Source organism: Anoplolepis gracilipes, chromosome 4, assembly GCF_047496725.1.
Source record: "Anoplolepis gracilipes chromosome 4, ASM4749672v1, whole genome shotgun sequence".
NCBI lineage: Eukaryota > Metazoa > Arthropoda > Insecta > Hymenoptera > Formicidae > Anoplolepis > Anoplolepis gracilipes.
In genome coordinates, this window is record NC_132973.1 from 17,142,717 (window position 1) to 17,162,014 (window position 19,298).

Sequence of the window (19,298 nt, forward strand, 5' to 3'; positions counted from 1 at the left end):
GTGTTTGTAAATATTGGAGCCTTATATATTTCGAATTATCAAATTTTTTAATAATTTACCACCCCCATCCCTTATTTTGCAAAATTTTAAAAATTTTGTAAGAACAAAAATTAAAGAGTATCAAAAGCCAAAATCCATCCATGTATAATAGTATATGGATTCCATGAATCAATTTTGAGAAAACAAGATAACTTCGTGCTATAGGCGCTGCGCTATAAATTGTTGCGCTCTTTCTTTAGTTGTGGCACATTAAATAACTGTCTCTTGTGCATATATTGGGATTGAAATTGTTACTAACGTAGTTTCATATGAATAAGAATTTTTTATTAGACAGAAGTAAAAGAATACCAACATTTATTGCATGGATAAGAAAAACTGCTAAAAACTTTATCAGTATTCATCAGTAACTGAAAACATATTTTTTAAAGAAATCAATACAGAATTAGTTTATGTATATAAATGTATATGTCTTACATTTATGACATATATTCATTACAAAGATGATGTTCATGGAAAAAAATGTGTTATATAAAGCGATTTTCTACACCAAGAACAAGTTATTATTGCTGTTTTGCCATAAATATCGCATTTTACTTTAGAATTTTTTTTAAAAACAAAATTATACTGGTGTTTCAAATTCTGTCAATCTATTCTGCATGTATCCACTTTGAAACCACGCATATTTAAATAAATTTTGAAACCTAGGCGACGAGATCTGATAGTGCATTAATGATTGTAATTTTAAGATATTATTTCTAGCATGAAGATCCAAAACAAAATCTAACAACGTAACAGTATCAGAAAAGTATTTAATAAAATTATTCCACAACCAAAATCAGTATACGTCTAATGGCTGTATTTTTCCCGTTGTAACGACGGGAATAGTTAGGAAAGCAATATCTGTTGCAGAATCTGGTTTAGTTTCTGAAATTATGTTAGGACAATGTCCACTCCATGAATCTAATAATAGTACTGATTGTGGTCCGACATTCGGAAAAAATACTTCCTTTAACCAAATGTTTACATAATGTGATGTTAATTTGCCTAATATTGAAGTCATAACAAAGATATTAGGCGCCTTAAATAATGTTTCCTGTACTCTTGGACCAAACGTTCCTGTAACTTCTTTTAATACTATAAAGAGAGGTGATAATAATCTGCCATCAGCCGAAATAGTCGGTTGAATTATATGTATAGCTATGCGTGGTTGATGATACAGACTGTACTATATAGATTCTATCTTTTTTATATTTTTTTTTCGGCTAAAGTACAACCTGAGTGAAATTCTAACTGAAATCTACTTTGATACGAATTATAAATATTTTCCACTCTATATCGATTAATATAATATTTTACATTTGTAATAAATGTATCGCATTTATTTTCCAAGTCTGCTTTTGGTAGCACAGATTTTTTTGTTACGAATTTTGTTATTTCCGAGACACAATATTATGTGCTTTTTTGAATCTTTTTACCCATGTTTCTGAGGCTTTGAATCTTGGCGCATTTTCTTTTACTTGTGCTTGAAAAGCCCATCGAGCGATATCAATATCATGATTGATGATTTTTCTTTCAAGTGCTTCATTAAAATGGTTAATTGTGTATTTAGAAATTTTTTTTAATTTTTCCAACCCACTACCACCTTCAATGATTTTTTCCCATCGTCGTAATTGCCGTATCGATGTAACTTTTTTAAATTTTTGTTTAACTCCTTCAAGCGATCTTGGTCTAGTTTTACCGCTCCTTCAATATTCCACAGCTTGCCTCTTATAGTCATTCAATATTGTTGCTTCAATAAAACTACTGTTACGTCCAGACTCGGGAAGGATGAGTTAGAAAGAAGGGCGTAACAGCCAGCTCTTGAAACCGTACGGATTAGAATGTAGATTTCGAGTCGAACGAATTATCAGGTCCAAAAACAAGTGAACGATAATGAATATCGATATTACTTGTTATTTCGGGATTTCCGCTTCCGGTGCATTGAGTAGTGAGACGTGGAGAGAAAGAGGCTGTGAAAAGTGAGGTGAACAGGTGGATAAAGTGAGAGAGGAGGTCTGAGAGTGTGTGAGGGTGATAGAGGGAGAGCGAAAGTGACGAGCGTGTGTGGAGAGAGTAGAGAGAGGGAGATATAGGGAGGAAGAGAGACAGAGGGAAGGGAAGAGAGGAAGGAGGAGATATAGAGAGAAGGATGAAAGAGATGGAAAGAAAGATGGAGATGGAGGATAGAGAGAAAAGAAGGAGTAATATAATAATAAGAGTAGAAGTAAAAGAAGGAAAAAGAAAAGAGGTGGTAGAGGGGATAATAAGAGATATAGAAGGAGAGGCGAGGGTTAAAGAGGTGCCCCCTCGATGACGCACCACCTTGACGTGGTGGGGGGGCTCACCCGGAGAGTGATCCCGGTGTGGTTGTCGGGTTCTAGGACTCACAACCTCCGCGTGATCCCGAAGGGTGCTAAGAGTGCGTCGAAGACTGATGGATGCCGAAGCATTTTAAGAAGTCCCGCTCGGTTCGGATACCGAACAACGGTACGGAGGGGGTATCATCCCAGCCCCCTCCGGGTCGTCATCATGCCATGGGCTACCTACGGATTTGCCAGCAGGATCCCTAGGGGAAATGGCGTCCGCTGTGATATCACAGATGGACTCCTTCGCTAAGGTCTTGGCCGAAACGGGGAGTTCACCAATGGAGAGGCTTTTCAGTCCTCGGTTGGGAACGCGAGAACCATCGTTGACCGGGCTGGGGAACGTATGAAGACTGCCGCACAGACAGAGAACGCTGTCTGCAGATGTTGAAGCATCTGCATACTGCGGCGGTCATCCTGGATGGCTACAGTTCATCGCTGGAAGAAATCTTCCAGGCGATGGCTGTGGAAGGAAGGAAGATCGCCGAAAGGTTTAGACCTTTCTCGACGGCGGTCTTTCTTGAGAAAAGTGAGATGGCGGGTGGGAGAACCGCCATCAGGGAGGTGGAGGTCCAGGCCTCACCTCCAATAAGGGAGGTGGCGACTCAGTTGGGGGGGAAGCTCGCGACGCGATGTCGCAGACCTCCTCTGCTGAGTTCGCCAACAACGCCGGAATGGCCGCCCCCGCTTCGAAGGGAGAAATCTTTCTCCCGACGATGGCGGAGGTAGAGATGGTGGAGGCTTTGTCCGACACCACTGAAGTGATGAAGGGTGTGGAGGAGTCTGCCTCCTCCACACAAATGCCCTCACAGAGGGAGGTCCCCTGTGATATAAGGGCGATGCGGCGGGAGGCGTCAGTCCTTCTCCCAACGGATTGGAAAAGGATTGGCGCCTTGACAAGGAAAGAGGTGCAGCTGGCGATAATACCGCCAACTGTGACCGCTCCCCTTTCACGTCTGCAAGGGGATGCGGATGGAGGGGAGACTGAAGGGGGCTCCTGGTCGTAAAAAACGGAGGGCCAGTTGGCCCTAAAAGGAGGAAAAAGAAGAGGGGAGGGAATGGTGATAAAACCACCCCTTCCCTTTCTGAGGGTGGAGGGGCGAAGCCTTGCGAGGACAGGGCCGTCTTCTCAACTCTCAAGGGTAGGAGCAGGGGTGCCCGGGCCTGGACACGGATGGGTAGCACCTGGATTCCCAGGTGCTACAAATGCCTCGTGTTGGGGCATGTGGGCTCCGGGTGCGCCTCGAATGTGTCCAGGGGACACCTGTGTTACAGGTGTGGATCCCCTGGACACAAAATAGAGGGATGCCGTTTGCATCCCTGCCGTCTGTAAGGACGGGGTAGGTGATTGCGGTCACGCCCTGGGAGAGGGAGCTGTGTGCTCCTCTCCCGGCGGGGGCGCGACGGCGGCGATCATCGGGGGCTTGCCCCCAGTACCGACTCTCTCCGGCCCATCGAGACTGAAGAGAGCCAGGAAAGGGGTCGGATGACAGTTCCGGGGGGGTAAGGGTGAGGGGGATCAGGTTTTGCCTGCCCCTAATATTTCCCTCCCTCCCAAACATCCGACCGGGGCCGTGAATACGGGGGGTTCTTAGCCTCCCTCGCCCAAAAGGGCCGCTAACATCCGCGGCCATAGTGTGAGGGGTGGGAATAACCCGCCCCTCTCCGGGGTCAAGGGAGGAGCAGGTGCGCGAACACCTACTCCCCCATTGCACCTTGACCCCAAGGAAGAGGTGGCGTTGTGTATGGTTCCGCAACGTCGCCAATGGTGGCGCCATTGAGGTTATTCTCAATGGCGCACCATGGGATGGAGTTCCTCCCCGAACATCAGGGGGGAAAATGCGGGGGTGGGTCCTGGTAGAATGCAAAAGCGAACCCAGGGCTCACTCATTTCAACCGCAGCGCAGAGAATCACCGTCTGGTTTTTAGTGGGTATACCCCGTCTATAGGGGGAGTCCCACGTACCCCTGAGGAGTTCCCGCTGCACAGGGGATGCGTAAAGCATTTTCCAGACGTTAAAAAAAAAAGGGTTAAAGAGGTGAAAAGGCTACGGAGAGACAGAGAGAAAGGCAGGGAAATGGTATTAGTAAGGTTGGAGGATGAGGAGCAGAGAAGGAAGATATGGAGGAAGAAGAATGGACTGAGGAGGAGGAAGGAGAGAATATTAGATGATTGGACATGGAAGGAAAGGAGGATGAGGTGGAAACTGGAGGAGATTGCGAGAAAGGAGGAGAATGCGGGGAAGAAGATAAGATGGGGGTAGGGGAGGATAATGATAGAGGACAAGTGGTGGACATGGGAAGAGGAGGAGGGAAGGTTGGTAGATGAAAAGGGGAAGAGTAGAAGAGAGGATCAAGAGAAAATTAGGGTGCAGGGTAGACAAAGAGGGGAACAGGAGGGAGAAGGAAGGGGAAGAGAAGGGAGAATGGGAAGGATGATAAAGAGAGGAGGGGGGATGGAGAGCGGTGTTTTGGAATGTGGCTGGATTGAGAAAGAAAGACGAGGATTTCTGGAGAGGTTTGAGAATATGGGATGTTAGTAGTGTTATCGGAGACATGGGTAGACGAGAAGGGCTGGGAGGGGGTGAAGAGGAAATTATCAAGAGAGTTAAAATGGGAGATACAAGTAGCAAAGAGGGTGGGGAAGACTAAAGGGGGATATGTTGATGGGTATAAATAGAGAGTGGCTAGAGAAAGGAAATAAGATAGAGGAGAGAACGAAGGGTATGATGATGGGCAGGTTGAAATAGGGGGAAGAGAAATGGAGGGTGCTAGGAGTGTACGTGGGGGAGGGCGTGGGGAAGATGACGGGAATTGGAAAAGTGGATAAGAAAGGAAGAGGAGGAAGTGAAAACGCTAATAGGGAGGAGTTTCAATGCGAGAACAGCAGAGGAGGAGGAAGAGTAGACGGGGGAGAGGAAGAGGAGAGGGGAAGGCGATCGAAAGATAAGAAGAGGAATAAGGAATGCAGACAGTTGATAGAATTTCTGGAAGAATGGGGAATGGGAATACTTAACGGGAGGGTAAGAGGGGATGAGAGAGGGGAGTTTACATTTACGGGGGGAAGGGAGATACAGTAATTGATTACGCGATAGGGGACGGGGAGGTGGAGGAAAAAGTTAAGAAATTAAAAGTGGGGGATAAGATAGATTCAGATCATCACCCTTTAGAAATATGGATGAGGAGAATCAAGACAAAAGGAAGGGAAAAAAGAAGGAGGGAGGAGCGGGAAGGGGATATGGGATGAAGATGGAAGGAACAGGTTTAGAAAAGTGTTGGAGAGGTCGGGGGAGTTAGAACAGGGAGGAGAAGGGAGAGGATGGGAGACGAAATGGAAGACAGAATAAAAGAGGCGATAAAAGAAACGGAGGAGAGAAGAGGAAGAAGAGAGAGAAAGCAGGAAGGATAGTGGGATGAGGAATGTAAGGAGAAGAAAAAAGAGGTGAAGAAAAAGTTGAGGGAGTGGCGTAGGGAAGGGGGCGAGAGATACAAGAGTAAGAAGAGGGAGTATAATGAGTTGTGTGAGAGGAAAAAGAAGAGAATGAAAGATGGGAGAAGAAGGCAAGGAAGGTTAAGAAAGAAGGCGAGGTGTGGGAGCTAGTGAATATGGAGAGGAAGAGGGAAAAGAGGAGAGTGAATGAGGAGATCGGGATGGAGGAATGGAGAAAGTATTTTATGCGGTTGCAAGGAGGAGTAGAGAGTAGAGTGATCAAAGGGTACAGGGTTAGGAGGGAGGGGGAGTGGGATGAGGAAAAGATTGGGATAGAAGAGATTAGGGGGATAATAGGGAGAATAAAAAATGGAAAAGTGGCAGGGATAGATGGGATACCAGGGGAAGTGTGGAAGTACGGGGGAGGAGAATTAGAGAGATGAGCATGAAGATTCTGTAATAAGGTGTGGGGAGGGGAGGGATGGCCAGAGGAATGGGGAGAGAGGGTGGTGATACCATTATTAAAGAAGGGGGAGGGAGATAGGGTGGGGGACTACAGGGGGTGACGTTGATGCCAACGCTGTATAAAGTCTATGCGACAGTGTTGGCGGAAAGGCTAAGGGAAGAGGTAGAGAAGAAGGAGATAGTGTCTCCAAATCAGACGGGATTTAGGAAGGGGATGGGAACGATGGACAATGCGTATGTGTTGAATTATCTGATAGGAAGGCAACTGGAAGGAAGGAAGGGAAGGATGGTGGCAATATTTGTAGATTTAAAGGTGGCGTTTGATTCAGTGAATAGGGAGGTTTTGTTGGAATCGATGAGAGGACGAGAGGTAAGAGAAAAACTGGTAAGGAGAATAGAGAAGATAATGGGAAAGACAAAGAGCAGAGTGGGACAGGCGATGGGGAAGAGTTTTTGGACTGGGAAGGGAGTAAGACAGGGATGCTCTCTGAGTCCAATGTTGTTTAATATCTTGATTGCGGACTTGGAGGAAGAAATGGGGAAAGTAAAGTGGGGAGGAGTGATGCTAGGGGGAAAGAGGGTGTACACATTAGCATATGCGGACGATTTGGTGTTGATTGCGGAGGAGGAGGAAGGGATGAGAAGTATGATGAACAGGCTGGAAAAAAAAAGGCTGGATAGAAAGGGGCTGGAGGTAAACATAGGGAAGACGAAAGTTATGAGATTTAGGAGAAGAGGGGAAGAAGAATGACAAAGATAAGTTGGAGGTGGAAGGGGAGGAGGTGAAAGAGTACAAGTATTTAGGGTACACGCTACAGAAAAACAGTGGTCAGGAGGCACAGGTGAGAAATAGAATTAGGAGGGCGGCAGTGTTAATGGGACAGGTATGGGGGATAGGAAAGAGGAGGTTCGGAGGGAACTGGGAAAGGAGGATATGGCTTTTCTATAGGTTGATTTGGGCAGTGTTAGGGTACGGGGTGGAGATATGGGGATAGAAAGAGAGGAAGGGGATGGAGAGGATACAAGAGAGATATCTAAGATGGGTTCTTGGAGTAGATATCAGGACGCCGGGATATATGGTGAGAAAAGAATTGCAGAGGGAGAAACTAAGGGTGAGAGCGGAAAGAAGAGCATGGGATTTTGAGAAGAGGTTGAGGGAGGGAAAGGGAGGGGAGCTGGCGAGGAGATGCATGGAGGAGATGAAGGATAGGAGTAAGACAGGGGAAGTGGGCTCAAAGTGGGAAGAGGAAAGAGAGGGTTTTTTTAAGGATAGAGGGATAAGAGTGATGGAGGAGAAGAAGGAGAGGGGGAGGATTGGTATAAAAGAATAGAGGACAGGGATAGAGATGAACAGAGGAAGGAAAGAAGGGGAAAGATGGAGGAGGCAAAATTTAACAAATGGTACAAGGAGGTGAAGGGGGAAGGGATACCGGGGTATCTGAAAAAAGGATGGGAGCAGAGCAGATGGAAAAGGGTGGTGAGGTTTAGATTGGAGAGCAAGATAAAGGAGAGTAAATACTGGGAAGAGGAGGCGAAAAGACGATGCAGAATATGCGGAAGGGAGACGGAGACATGGGAGCATGTGTGGGAGGGATGCAAGGAGTGGAAGGTGGGAGAGGAAAGTTGGCAGGATAATGTGAGATGAGTTTTAGGAGAGGAAGGAGAGGGAGAGGGATGGATGAGGGAAATTGAAAAGGAGAGGGGTATAGGGGGGATGGTGGAATGAAAAAGAATGAAAAAAGAGGAAAGAATGAGAATGAATAGTAGAAGAAGGGAGAGAATGGTTCGAGGGGATGAGAATAGTTAAGAAAGAAAGATGAAAGAAACAAGCAAGAGGAAGGAAGCAGAAGTCCGGTGGAGGGAGATGTGTGTGTGTGTGTATAAGGGGAGGTGCGAGCAGGAGGGAGCCAAGAGGGTTGCCCACGGTCGCAGGCCCCTCAGGAGATAGGTTAAGTTAGTGATAAGTTAGGTTAAGCTAGTTTTAAGGTAATTTTGTAAGAGTTGAAAACCCCAAAGGGAATCTCTCTCTCTCAATAAACAAACTTATCTATTTATCTATCTATCTATCTACTTATTATTTTGGACATTCGTCAAAAGGTCTTTTTTTGGTAAAGGAAATTAATCTTTATTATGCGGATAGGATCAAGTGCGATCTTTCAACCGATGCTTTCAACTGATAGAGGGATTAGAAGTCACGGAGAGAATTGAATTTTAATATTACATAAATTTATTCATAGTTTTGAAAGTATATTACATCAAATTATTGCTAAGTTTGGTTATAAATGTGTGTATATAATATGTGTATACATGTGTTTGTAATTGAATTATAATTATTCTCTAATTTGTGTTTGCGTGAGTACGTGTGTGTGTTAATTGCGGGTGTTACATAAGTACGGAGGTCATCACCCAGAATAATGAAAGGGAGAGTGAGAGTCTAAAGTTTTATGTTCTGGGTGGAAAGATTACATATTTTATTTTTGTTGTAATAAGAAAAAAAACTGTGTGCGTGTTTTTCTGATTCTATCTAATTAAGTTCGCCTTACTATTTTGGTGAAGTTTTACGTTCGGTAGTTTCGTGGTGTTCTCTTCGTCTCGGTGTTGTTCTGCAGCTGAGCGTTGAGGGTTGTGCTCGTGGATCATACACTGAATTTGCGGGGAGCGTCTCAATTGACCACGTTGTTATTGACCACAGATACTTTTGACCACGTTGCTTTTGACCACGTTGCATTTGACCACTTTGCTTTTGACCACGTTGCATTTAACCACGTTACGATTGACCACGCGTTGCATTTGACCACGTTGCAATTGACAACGCGTCGCAATTGACCACGTTGCAATTGACCATGTTATTATTGACCACGTTGCATTTGACTACGTAGCTGGTCAATATTTATGTGGTCAATCGCGACGTGGTCAATCGCAACGCGTGGTCAATCGCAACATGGTCAATTGCGACGTGTGGTCAATTGCAACGTGGTCAATTGCGACGCGTGATCAATCGCAACGTGGTCAAATGCAACGCGTGGTCAATCATAATGTGGTCAAATGCAACGCGTGGTCAATCGTAACGTGGTCAAATGTAATGTGGTCAAATGACTCCCACTCGAATTTGCGTTAAAAGGAGAGCCCGAACGAAAGTTAAGTTTCCGAGGGAAATTACTGGTACAACACTACTGACTATCGACGCCGAATTTCTGAGATGATTGACTTGAAAAGTTCTAAGTGCTTGAAGAGTGTTAAGAATAATGTTTCTAAGCGTTCTCGAATTTCTTTCTTTTTATATAATTTTCCTGAGGCGTGTTGGGCAGGACCACGTATTGAGATTGGTCCGAAGGTATTTTTTCTCCGCCTTGTTTTGATCGTTGCTGAGCTCGTGAAAATTAGGAAATCTTAGAATTTACTCAGCTCTGTTTATTGTTCGGTTACATAAGAGATTGATAATTTGTCATTGGTCCCTTCTGTACTCGTTTAGAAATCGTGTCTAAATATTTGAGTTACGGTGTGGCAAGAACGGTCTATTTATCGTGCAACTTTTCCTTATTACTAATTGGGCGGTCATCATTTAATCTACATAGTGACGAACCGTAATGTGTTTCATCATCGATCCCTTCTGTATTTGTTCGAAAATCGTGTAATGTTTAAAGTGTTATTTGACAAGAACGGTCTGTTTGTCGAGTGACTTCTCTTTATCGCTTATCAATTAATTCTTATGAGAGGAAGAAACGTGGAGCCGACAGGACATAACATTACAAATAACTTTTTCTGGGAGATAGATTTTCTCTTCATTTGCCTCTAATAAATCAACTTCTTCCGCTTCTGGAACCTCATATTTATCGTAAAAATCTAATGTTTCTTCCTCTTTTAAATAAAGTTTTTCACCTTTTATTTCTAACAGCATACGTTCAATTTTTTTTTATTTCTCTTTCTTGCAAAGTTATCGGAGTTTGTTGATAATTCAAAGCAGTAAAAGTTCCAAAAAGTAAAAGCATTACGTTGTATGGATTTAACTGCACCATTCTGAAATATTAAAATTAAATATATATCTCAAACTTTCATTATATATAAAAAATAATACATTTCGTAATTAATAAAATTGTCTTTTTATGATAGTTATGTCATGTCTTACTTTCTCTTGTAAAAATATAATAAGGCAAAATAAATTAAGCTATTAAAACATAATAATAATTTTGTATTTTGTGTGTGTTGTGATGATAGAGAAACCACAAAATATTAAAATAGGTATTCTAAAATTTGAAGTAACCAAAAAATAATTTTATAAACAGAAAATAATGATAAATGTCTAAAATAGCTACTGGAGCAAAAAATCAATTTTTTTCAATACCAATCAACAAAGCTATTATGGAAATGGAATGTAGAAATGCTTTTAAGGAGGGGCAAGTCTTAAGAAGTTATTGAATAACAAGTTATAAAAATAGGATATAAGGTAAATATTCACATAAGGTCAACCCTTTCAGAAATTAATGACCTTGACATATATTATCAAGATCACTGTCCTGAGTAACGTTTAAAAGGTTTTAGCCGTCGCTCGTTCTTTGTTAGAAAGTTATAAATAAAAAATGTTTCATTTCAAAATGCCATATTTATTGCTTTATCTTCATATATATCTTCAATATTTTCATAATACACACACACATACACGGAGGGGGAGCAAGGGGGGCCTTTGGCCCCCCTCCCGCACCTACCCCGTCCACCTCGTTTCGCATGTACGTTGCAAGACAAAGCAAAGTTTACATAAGTTTGTAGCTTTTCACGCAAAGCGAGGTGGACGAGGTGGGTGCGGGAGGGGGGCTAAAGGCCCCTTTGCACCCCCCCCGTGTGCGTGTGCGTGCGTGCATGCGTGCGTGTGTGTGTGTTATGAAAATATTCCCTGGTCCATATTTATATTATTCCATGCAAAATTTTAAACTACGAACGAATAATTATATTCTATTAGTCAAACTTCTTTTGTTAATAAGAAGGAAAATAATAGTGCAGATTCTGCCAATAGAGATATTATATATGTATAGAGCACGGGAGTGCTATGCTAGCTCATGAGTGGATGCGATAGCGAAATAGAAGGAGAACGCTGCATATGGGCCCCTGCTGTCCTTGTCTATCGCGCATGCGCAAGCTGATACAAGTGCCCCTCTCTTTTGCTCACAGAATAACAAGAGTAACATTTTTATAACGCGTATACGCGATAGACAAGGATAGTAGGAGCCCATGTGCAGCGTTCTCCTTCTATTTCGCTATCGCGTTCTCGGCCCCTTCCCGTGCTCTATATCTAATATCTCTATGATTCTGCCTGAAGATTGAACTGGAAAAAAGCGACTTTATAGTTTTGCATATGAATAGTGAATTAGATAATTTACATATAATGTGATATGAAAAGGATTTCAGAGATCTGTATAAGATTGTTGACAATTTAGTTGTTGTTTCACTTTAACATATTTTACAGATATTAATATTTTGTGGTTTATGGCAAAACAAATTGACATACACAATTTGCATTCATACGCAAAAATATAACGTCGCTTTTTTCCAGTTCAATATTTAGATAGTCTGTACTATTATTTTCCTCCTTGAGTTATAAACAAAATTGTTTGTCTGAAATATGTCACTCTCATAAAATGGATGCAGATTGTGTATGTCAATTTGTCTTGCCTGTTAACTACAAAATATTAATATCAGTGAAATATGTTAAAATAAACCAGCAATAAAACTGTCAACAATTTTATACAAGCCTCCGTAATCCTTTTCGTACCATATATGTAAGTTTTCTAATTTACTATTTATATGCAAAAATATAATTCACTAAACATATACACATACAGGATGTCCCCGAATTGCCAGATCAACACTCGTGGGTAGATAGAACGTGTTAAACTGAAAACAAAAGTCTTATATCATTTTGCTAAATTCGCAATAATTAATGAGATATAACTTAATAAAGATCGGTCAATCCGTGCCAGTATAAGCGCGCGGCGCGAAGAAGCCTCCTACTTGTTACTTGATACTAGATGCGCGACGAGACAGTAAGCGGAGCAATCTACAAAGGGCGTACTAAAAGAGACACGTACAGTGCGCGCTGCGTTTATGTCTTGCCGCGCGCCTAGTATCAAGTAACAACTGGGAGGTTTCTTCGCGCGCTTATACTGGCACGGATTGGCCGATCTTTATTAATTTATATCTCATTAATTATTGCGAATTTAGCAAAATAATATAAGACTTTTATTTTCAGTTTAACACGTTCTATCTACTCACGAGAGTTGATCTGGCAATTCGGGGACACCCTGTATATAATTAATTCAATCGTCAGGCAGAGTCTACGCTATTACTTACTTTCTTGATTCATAAAGGAAATTGTTTGTCATGTCATTCTCATAAAATGGATATTGATTGTGTAAGAATATGAATAGTGAATTAGAATACATATAACGTGGTGCAAAAAGGATTAGAGGTCTGTATAAGATACAGAGGTCTGTATAAGATTTGTTGATGCTTTATTTTAGTATATTTTAACCTGATATGTTTTGTGATTTACAGAACAAATTGGCATACACAATCTGCATCCATTTTGTGAGTGACATATTTAAGACAAACAATTTCGTTTATGAATCAAGGAGGAAAGTAATAGTCAGACTCTGCTTGAAAGTATCAAAGATTAAACTGATAAAAGCGACGTTATATTTTTGCATACATATATTTGTGTTAGAATTATCTAATGTATAACAATATTTTTTTTCATGTATAAAATTTTTATATCGCATAAAATACCTGATATAATAATAATAAAATTTTTTCAAATATCATATGTTGTTAAAAAATTATTGCGATATTCCGTCATTATCATATTCATAACACTAATGGAACATTTACTAATCCTGTTTGATATCCACGTAATAATAAAAATAATGCCCTTTATATTTAAATATTCTATATAATAATTAGTAATAGATATTCACAATCATATACAATATTAAACTTTAAATTTTATGAAAATAACATAATAAATATATAATTCAAGAGATTCAAGAGATTTTATATCCTGTAATTATTTTACGTCCATAATTTCGTTTCTTTGAAAATTACAAAATTATTATTTATTGACCTATTATATTTTGTTTAACATATATCAACACATGCTTTTTATTGTTCAATGTAGGATATATTTTTTTCTTTCATTTCCATGTCAATAAAATAATAGAAAAACTTGTCAGTTCTATTAATTAATATAAATTTCTTACCTAATTAATATTAATTTCTTGTTTTTTAGTTTGTATCTATTACATCTACATGTATACATATATATACAGGGTGTCCCAAAAATGCCAGTAAATATTTTAATGGCAGGTTCTTTAGAATATTTTAAGACGCAAAGTTTAATACAAAAATGTCGAGGCTACAATAGTTTTCAAACTGAAAGCAATTATATTTCACAAATGATAGGGCTGAGATTTCGCGCTCTCAGGTGCGGCAAAATAACAAGTGATAAAAAGTGCTCCTATAAATAGCGCTCTTTTCACGATATTATAAATATTATGTTATCACTTATTATTTTTCCATACCTGAGATTGCGAAATCTCAGCCCTATCATTCATGAAATATAATTGCTCTTAGTTTGAAAACTATTGTAGCCTCGACATTTTTGTATTAAACTTTTCGTCTTAAAATGTTCTAAAGAACCTGCCATTAAAATATTTACTGGTATTTTCGGGACACTCTGTATATACATATACAGGGTGTCCCATAATTTGAACCATCCGTCAGGTGGGGAGCGTCCCGTTTGACCACGTCACGATTGACCACAGCCACTTATATCGACCAATGCTTAGAGTCATCAGCAACGATTAATCAATCAGAGAGCTTCATTTTAAACTGGCCAATTGACGACGTGGTCATCAGCAACGATTAATCAATCAGAGAGCTTCATTTTAAACTGGCCAATTGACGACGTGGTCAATAGACTCCCCACCCGTCAGGTGTATGAGTATAGAGTAGGTTAAACTGAGTAAAAAAATTATTTACCATTTTGCAATTTTCGCAATAGTTAATGAGATATTAATTATAAGAGATCAGCCAATCGGCGCCCGGCAGGAGCGCGTGGCACGAAGAAGCCTCCCACTGTTACTTGATACTAGGCGCGCCGACGAAGCGGTGGGAGGAACGTTCTACATTGATAACCTGAAGAGTCACACACACACAGTCACATAGACACATCGTCGGCGCGCCTAGTATCAAGTAACAGTGGAAGGCTTCTTCGAGCCACGCGCTCCTGTCGGGTGCCGATTGGCTGATCTCTTATAATTAATATCTCATTAACTATTGCGAAAATTGGAAAATGGTACATAATTGTTTTACTTATTGTCAGTAAAGTCGTCAACTCCATTAAATTTTTCATTTACAAAGTTTGTACATCTAAAATGTTATAAAACACATTCCTTATATTTTGTTAACGTTGAAACATTTAAAGTATTTGTAAAATTGGAACAAATGTTTCGTTATTACTCTACTTTTTTTAAAGATTTTCAAAATAAATTAATAAATCTTAATTGGACATTGTATCTAAATGCTCAATTTATAAAAGTTATTAATGATAGTTATATTTTAAATTGTCATAATTTATATTCTAAAATTATAAAAAGATTTATAGTTTAGAGATTAAAAATTTATAATAAAAAAAGAATTGTATGCAGAAAGGGATATGATAGTAAATCTATGACAATGCATGCTGTATTTTAGTGATATATTTGATGATATTTTATTTTTGTGATAATATTAATTTTATTATTATTTATTTATTTTTTATTTTTTTTATAATTTTATTTTATTATTTTTTGATAATATATATATTTTTAAATATATATTATAATATTTGTGATAGTAGTTTATGTTTTCTCATGAGATACACAAATATTATATATTTTAGGTTTTTATAATGCTTGTGATAACAGTTTGTTTTCTCATGAAAATAAAGCAATTTATTATTTCATGCTTTATATGTTCATTTTTTTATTTTTATTTTATTTTGTTGCAATTAATAAGGATTAAATTTGGTAAATATTGACAATAACGGACCCAGTTTTAATCACCTTGACCTTGATATATGTTGTCAAGATCACCTTCCTGAGTAATCTTCAGAAGATTTTAGCCGTCGCTCGTTTTTTATTAAAAAGTTATTAACAAAAAAGTTTTAAAAATTATACAAATATAAATAATCAGAAAAGCAAACATATATAATGAAATATATTTATTATAGTACATATGTTATTATATAGAAAAATAACTGAGAAATATATCTCGTGATATCTGCGTGTTTATGTTTTCGTATGAATCGTCTCTGTATTTACATTAGCAAGGATACATTGTGTCCGCATACTATATGATCGACAAGTACACTTAACTCACTTTTTTGCTGTGGCCACACACACACGCACGCATGCACGCACGGGGGGTGGGGTGCAAGGGGGGCCTCCCGTCCTCTCCTTCCCGCATCCACCTCGCTTCGCGTAGAAAATTGCAAACCCAAGTGAACTTTGCTTTATCTTGCAACGTACGTGCAATGTATGTTGCAAGACAAAGCAAAGTTCACTTGGGTTTGCAACCTTATACGAGAAGCGTGGTGGACGGGGTGGGTGCGGGAGGGGGAGGGCCGGAGGCCATCCTTGCACCCCTCCGTGTGTGTGTGTGTGTGTGTTATGAAACTAATTATATTTAATTCTTTGTGTTTGTATTAAAGTAAAGAAAATTTTGTATTTATAATAAAAAACTTCTATATAGCAACGATTCACTGCTCCAAATTTATTTTTGTTCATATATGTATCAGTTTTATATCAATATTACTTGTTTATCTCTCTTAATATTCAAAATAGTTGCTATATTTTCTATACTTTTTTTATTAATAACTTTTTAATAAATAACGAGCGACGGCTAAAACCTTCTGCGGGTCAGTCAAGAGAGTGTTCTTGACAACATATGTCAAGGTCAAAGTGATCGGGGCTGGGTCCGTTATTGTCAATATTTACCTTCAATTTAATTAAGGATTTTATTTAATTACTAAAAATTAAATATAAACAGTTTTTTATTATATATATTATTTTGATGTTTAACATAAAAAGATTATAAAATTTAGTTCTAAAACATTTATTTTTTATTTATGTTACTGAAATATAATGTTTATGCTAATAGTAAGGTTAATATGATTCAAATATGAGCGGGAATTGCCCAGATATAGAGGACCAATCAAAATTGGATATCATATGCGAGACTCTTATTAGAGGCTCTCTAGGTCGCACCTAAATCGAGGACATGACTACTCTCAGGCTTCTCTCTGCTATTACATTTCTATATAAAAATAACATTTGAGAATGTCAAAAAAACGTTCGAGAATGCGAAGAGGACCTTATAAGCAGTACCTGCGGCACGTTAATATTCCTATTCCATCCAGCACATTTTATTGATAGAAGTGGCAAAAAAAAGAAAATGATCAAAATCAAATAGTAGTTCAAAATGAGTTCATTGACTTATTTGCAAGTTTTATTATATTGATGTAACGTGTAAAATACTCAATGATATTAAATAATATTTAATCATAGAACACCACTTTAAAGTTGTTTGAATTCCGCGCCTCCTCCGGTAAGAGTCAAGCGTGGTATCCATGGTGTTAGCGCTTGTTGAATCGAGGCGCTTTGAGTCGATTTCCTCTTTTTTCAATAAAAGCTCTCTCTCTCTTGCTTCCTCTTCCGTTTGATCCTTTTCTCGGATACGTATATATCTTTTTGACGATATCTCGAAAAGCTGCGCAGCAAATCTCTGGAATCCTATAGAGGATATTCATTCTTGGCTGGAAAGATCTCGATCGCCTAAAGGACGCTTTAGGCGATTTTTACGAAAAGCCCATTTAAAGACTTTCTTTCATTTGGCAAATTCAGGGTTTGTTCGACCGCAGGTTATGTAATAGTCTCTCCCAGGTCAGGCTACGCCTGCTGAATTTTTATCTGACGGACACCCTCTCATACTTTTTTCTTTTATATTTTCTAGACCATACTGATATTTTCAAAGATCATTCGAGATTTCTGTAAGACGTCACTTTGAGATAATATTTGTTCGAGTCTACAGAAAATTCGATGTATCAAGGAGACGTGATATGCGAATAGTTTTATTAAGATAATATTTGTTCGAGTCTACAGAAAATTCGATGTATCGTGGAGACGTGATATGCGAATAGTTTTATTAATATTCTTTTCTTTTCTTATGCTTTCTAAGAGCATTACGATAATAATTTTGTTTTACGTTACTTATTCATTAATTAATTAAGTTAGATTAACATATTTGAATAAATGTAATATCGTTTAAAGTGTATTAATGTTCATTGTTTTAATCACTCTTGATTTTGTATTTGATTATTAAAATATATTCTTTTAACCATTTGTTTATCGTTGATAACTCTACATTATATATTTGGTCCTTCGAGCCGGATATCGGGCGGTAAAAAAACAAAATGAGAGTCAACCACATTGAAAACCGACTCGAGCAACAGCTCACATTGCGAGACTTTATCGTAAACTCAGTGGATAATCTAACGAAAGTTGGATCCTCAACATCAAACATCACGTCTCAACGCGTACATGCTCGATTGTCAGCTCTCAAGGAGAATTGGGAAAAATTCTCCTTAATACATGATGCGATTAATCTCTCAATTACGAAACTCACTTCTAATGACAGTTCAAATAAAAACTCATATTTATTTCTCAGACAATATTTTCTCAGCTACATACGATTCTTACCTCGTGGCAGTCGACAAAATGAATTCCTTGCTCGATCATGACTCTGTAAGTAACAATCACATTCCGTCTACATCTCATACTTCTAGTATCCCTGTATATTTTCATCATGCGCGACTGCCTCGAATCGATATACCAAAGTTTAACGGCACTCCCTCAGATTGGTTATCGTTTAAGGATCTGTTTAGTTCTTTAATTCTCGCTAACCCAACTTTATCAGCCGTAGAAAAACTGCAATATCTTAAAACAAGTCTCATTGGATCCGCTGCCCATCTATTAAAAAATACGACTCTCACTGCGGAGAATTTCCAAAAGGCCTGGGAAGCACTGATTGCCTTTTATGAAAATAAACGACTCCTAGTAAATTCCGCATTACACTCCCTTTTAACATTAAAACGTATGACAAAGGAGTCCGCCAGTGAGATGGAGCAACTCTACACAAACATCATGCAAATCCATTGCACTCTTGAAACACTGAAACGCCCGATACATCACTGGGACGATTTTTTTGTGTTTATTGCGGTACACCGTTTGAATGCGGAATCCGTGAAATCATGATAGCATCACTTAGGCTCGTCAAAAGAGCCCCCCACGTGGACACAGTTCAGCGATTTCCTAATTACGAGATTATTATCACTTCAAGCTTTTGAAAAATCTCGAACTGGTAAGTCAAACACAGCATCTGGCCAACAATCATTTAAATCTCACTTTCAGGGAAAATCAAAAGATAAACATTCAAAAAAACCTAGCTTGTGTACGTTGTGCTCCTCCAATCACTACATAGCAAGTTGTCCGCAATACAAAGAAAGGAAATCCTCAAAAATTATAATCTTTGCTTTAACTACCTCGGATCTCATCGAGCATCAGCCTACCGCATAACAAAGCGATGCCTGAAATGTGGTCAAAACACCATACCACAATCCATCAAAAGGAAGCCGCTAAACCCTCCCTCTGACTCAACCTCGACAACACCCTCGGCATCAGCTAAAAACTCACGTCCTTCAAGTATCATGTCAAACTCAATCAACTAATTCAGGTGTTCTTCTTGCAACCGCTCAGGTTTTGGCAATATCATCGAATGGAGAATTCATCAAGGCTTGTGACCTTATCGACCAAGAGTCAGAAATATCTCTTGTTACGGAACGGCTGGTTCAAATGCTTCATCTCCCAAGAATATCCTCCAATATTCCTCTCACTGGAATTGGCGCACAACGGTCAA

At 39.2% G+C, this 19,298-nt stretch overlaps 1 pseudogene; it reads right to left on the minus strand.

The window, feature by feature from the left end:
* Positions 1 to 476: 476 nt before the first annotated feature.
* On the minus strand, positions 477 to 10,312 carry LOC140664973 (uncharacterized; annotated as a pseudogene).
* Between the last annotated feature and the right edge of the window lie 8,986 nt (positions 10,313 to 19,298).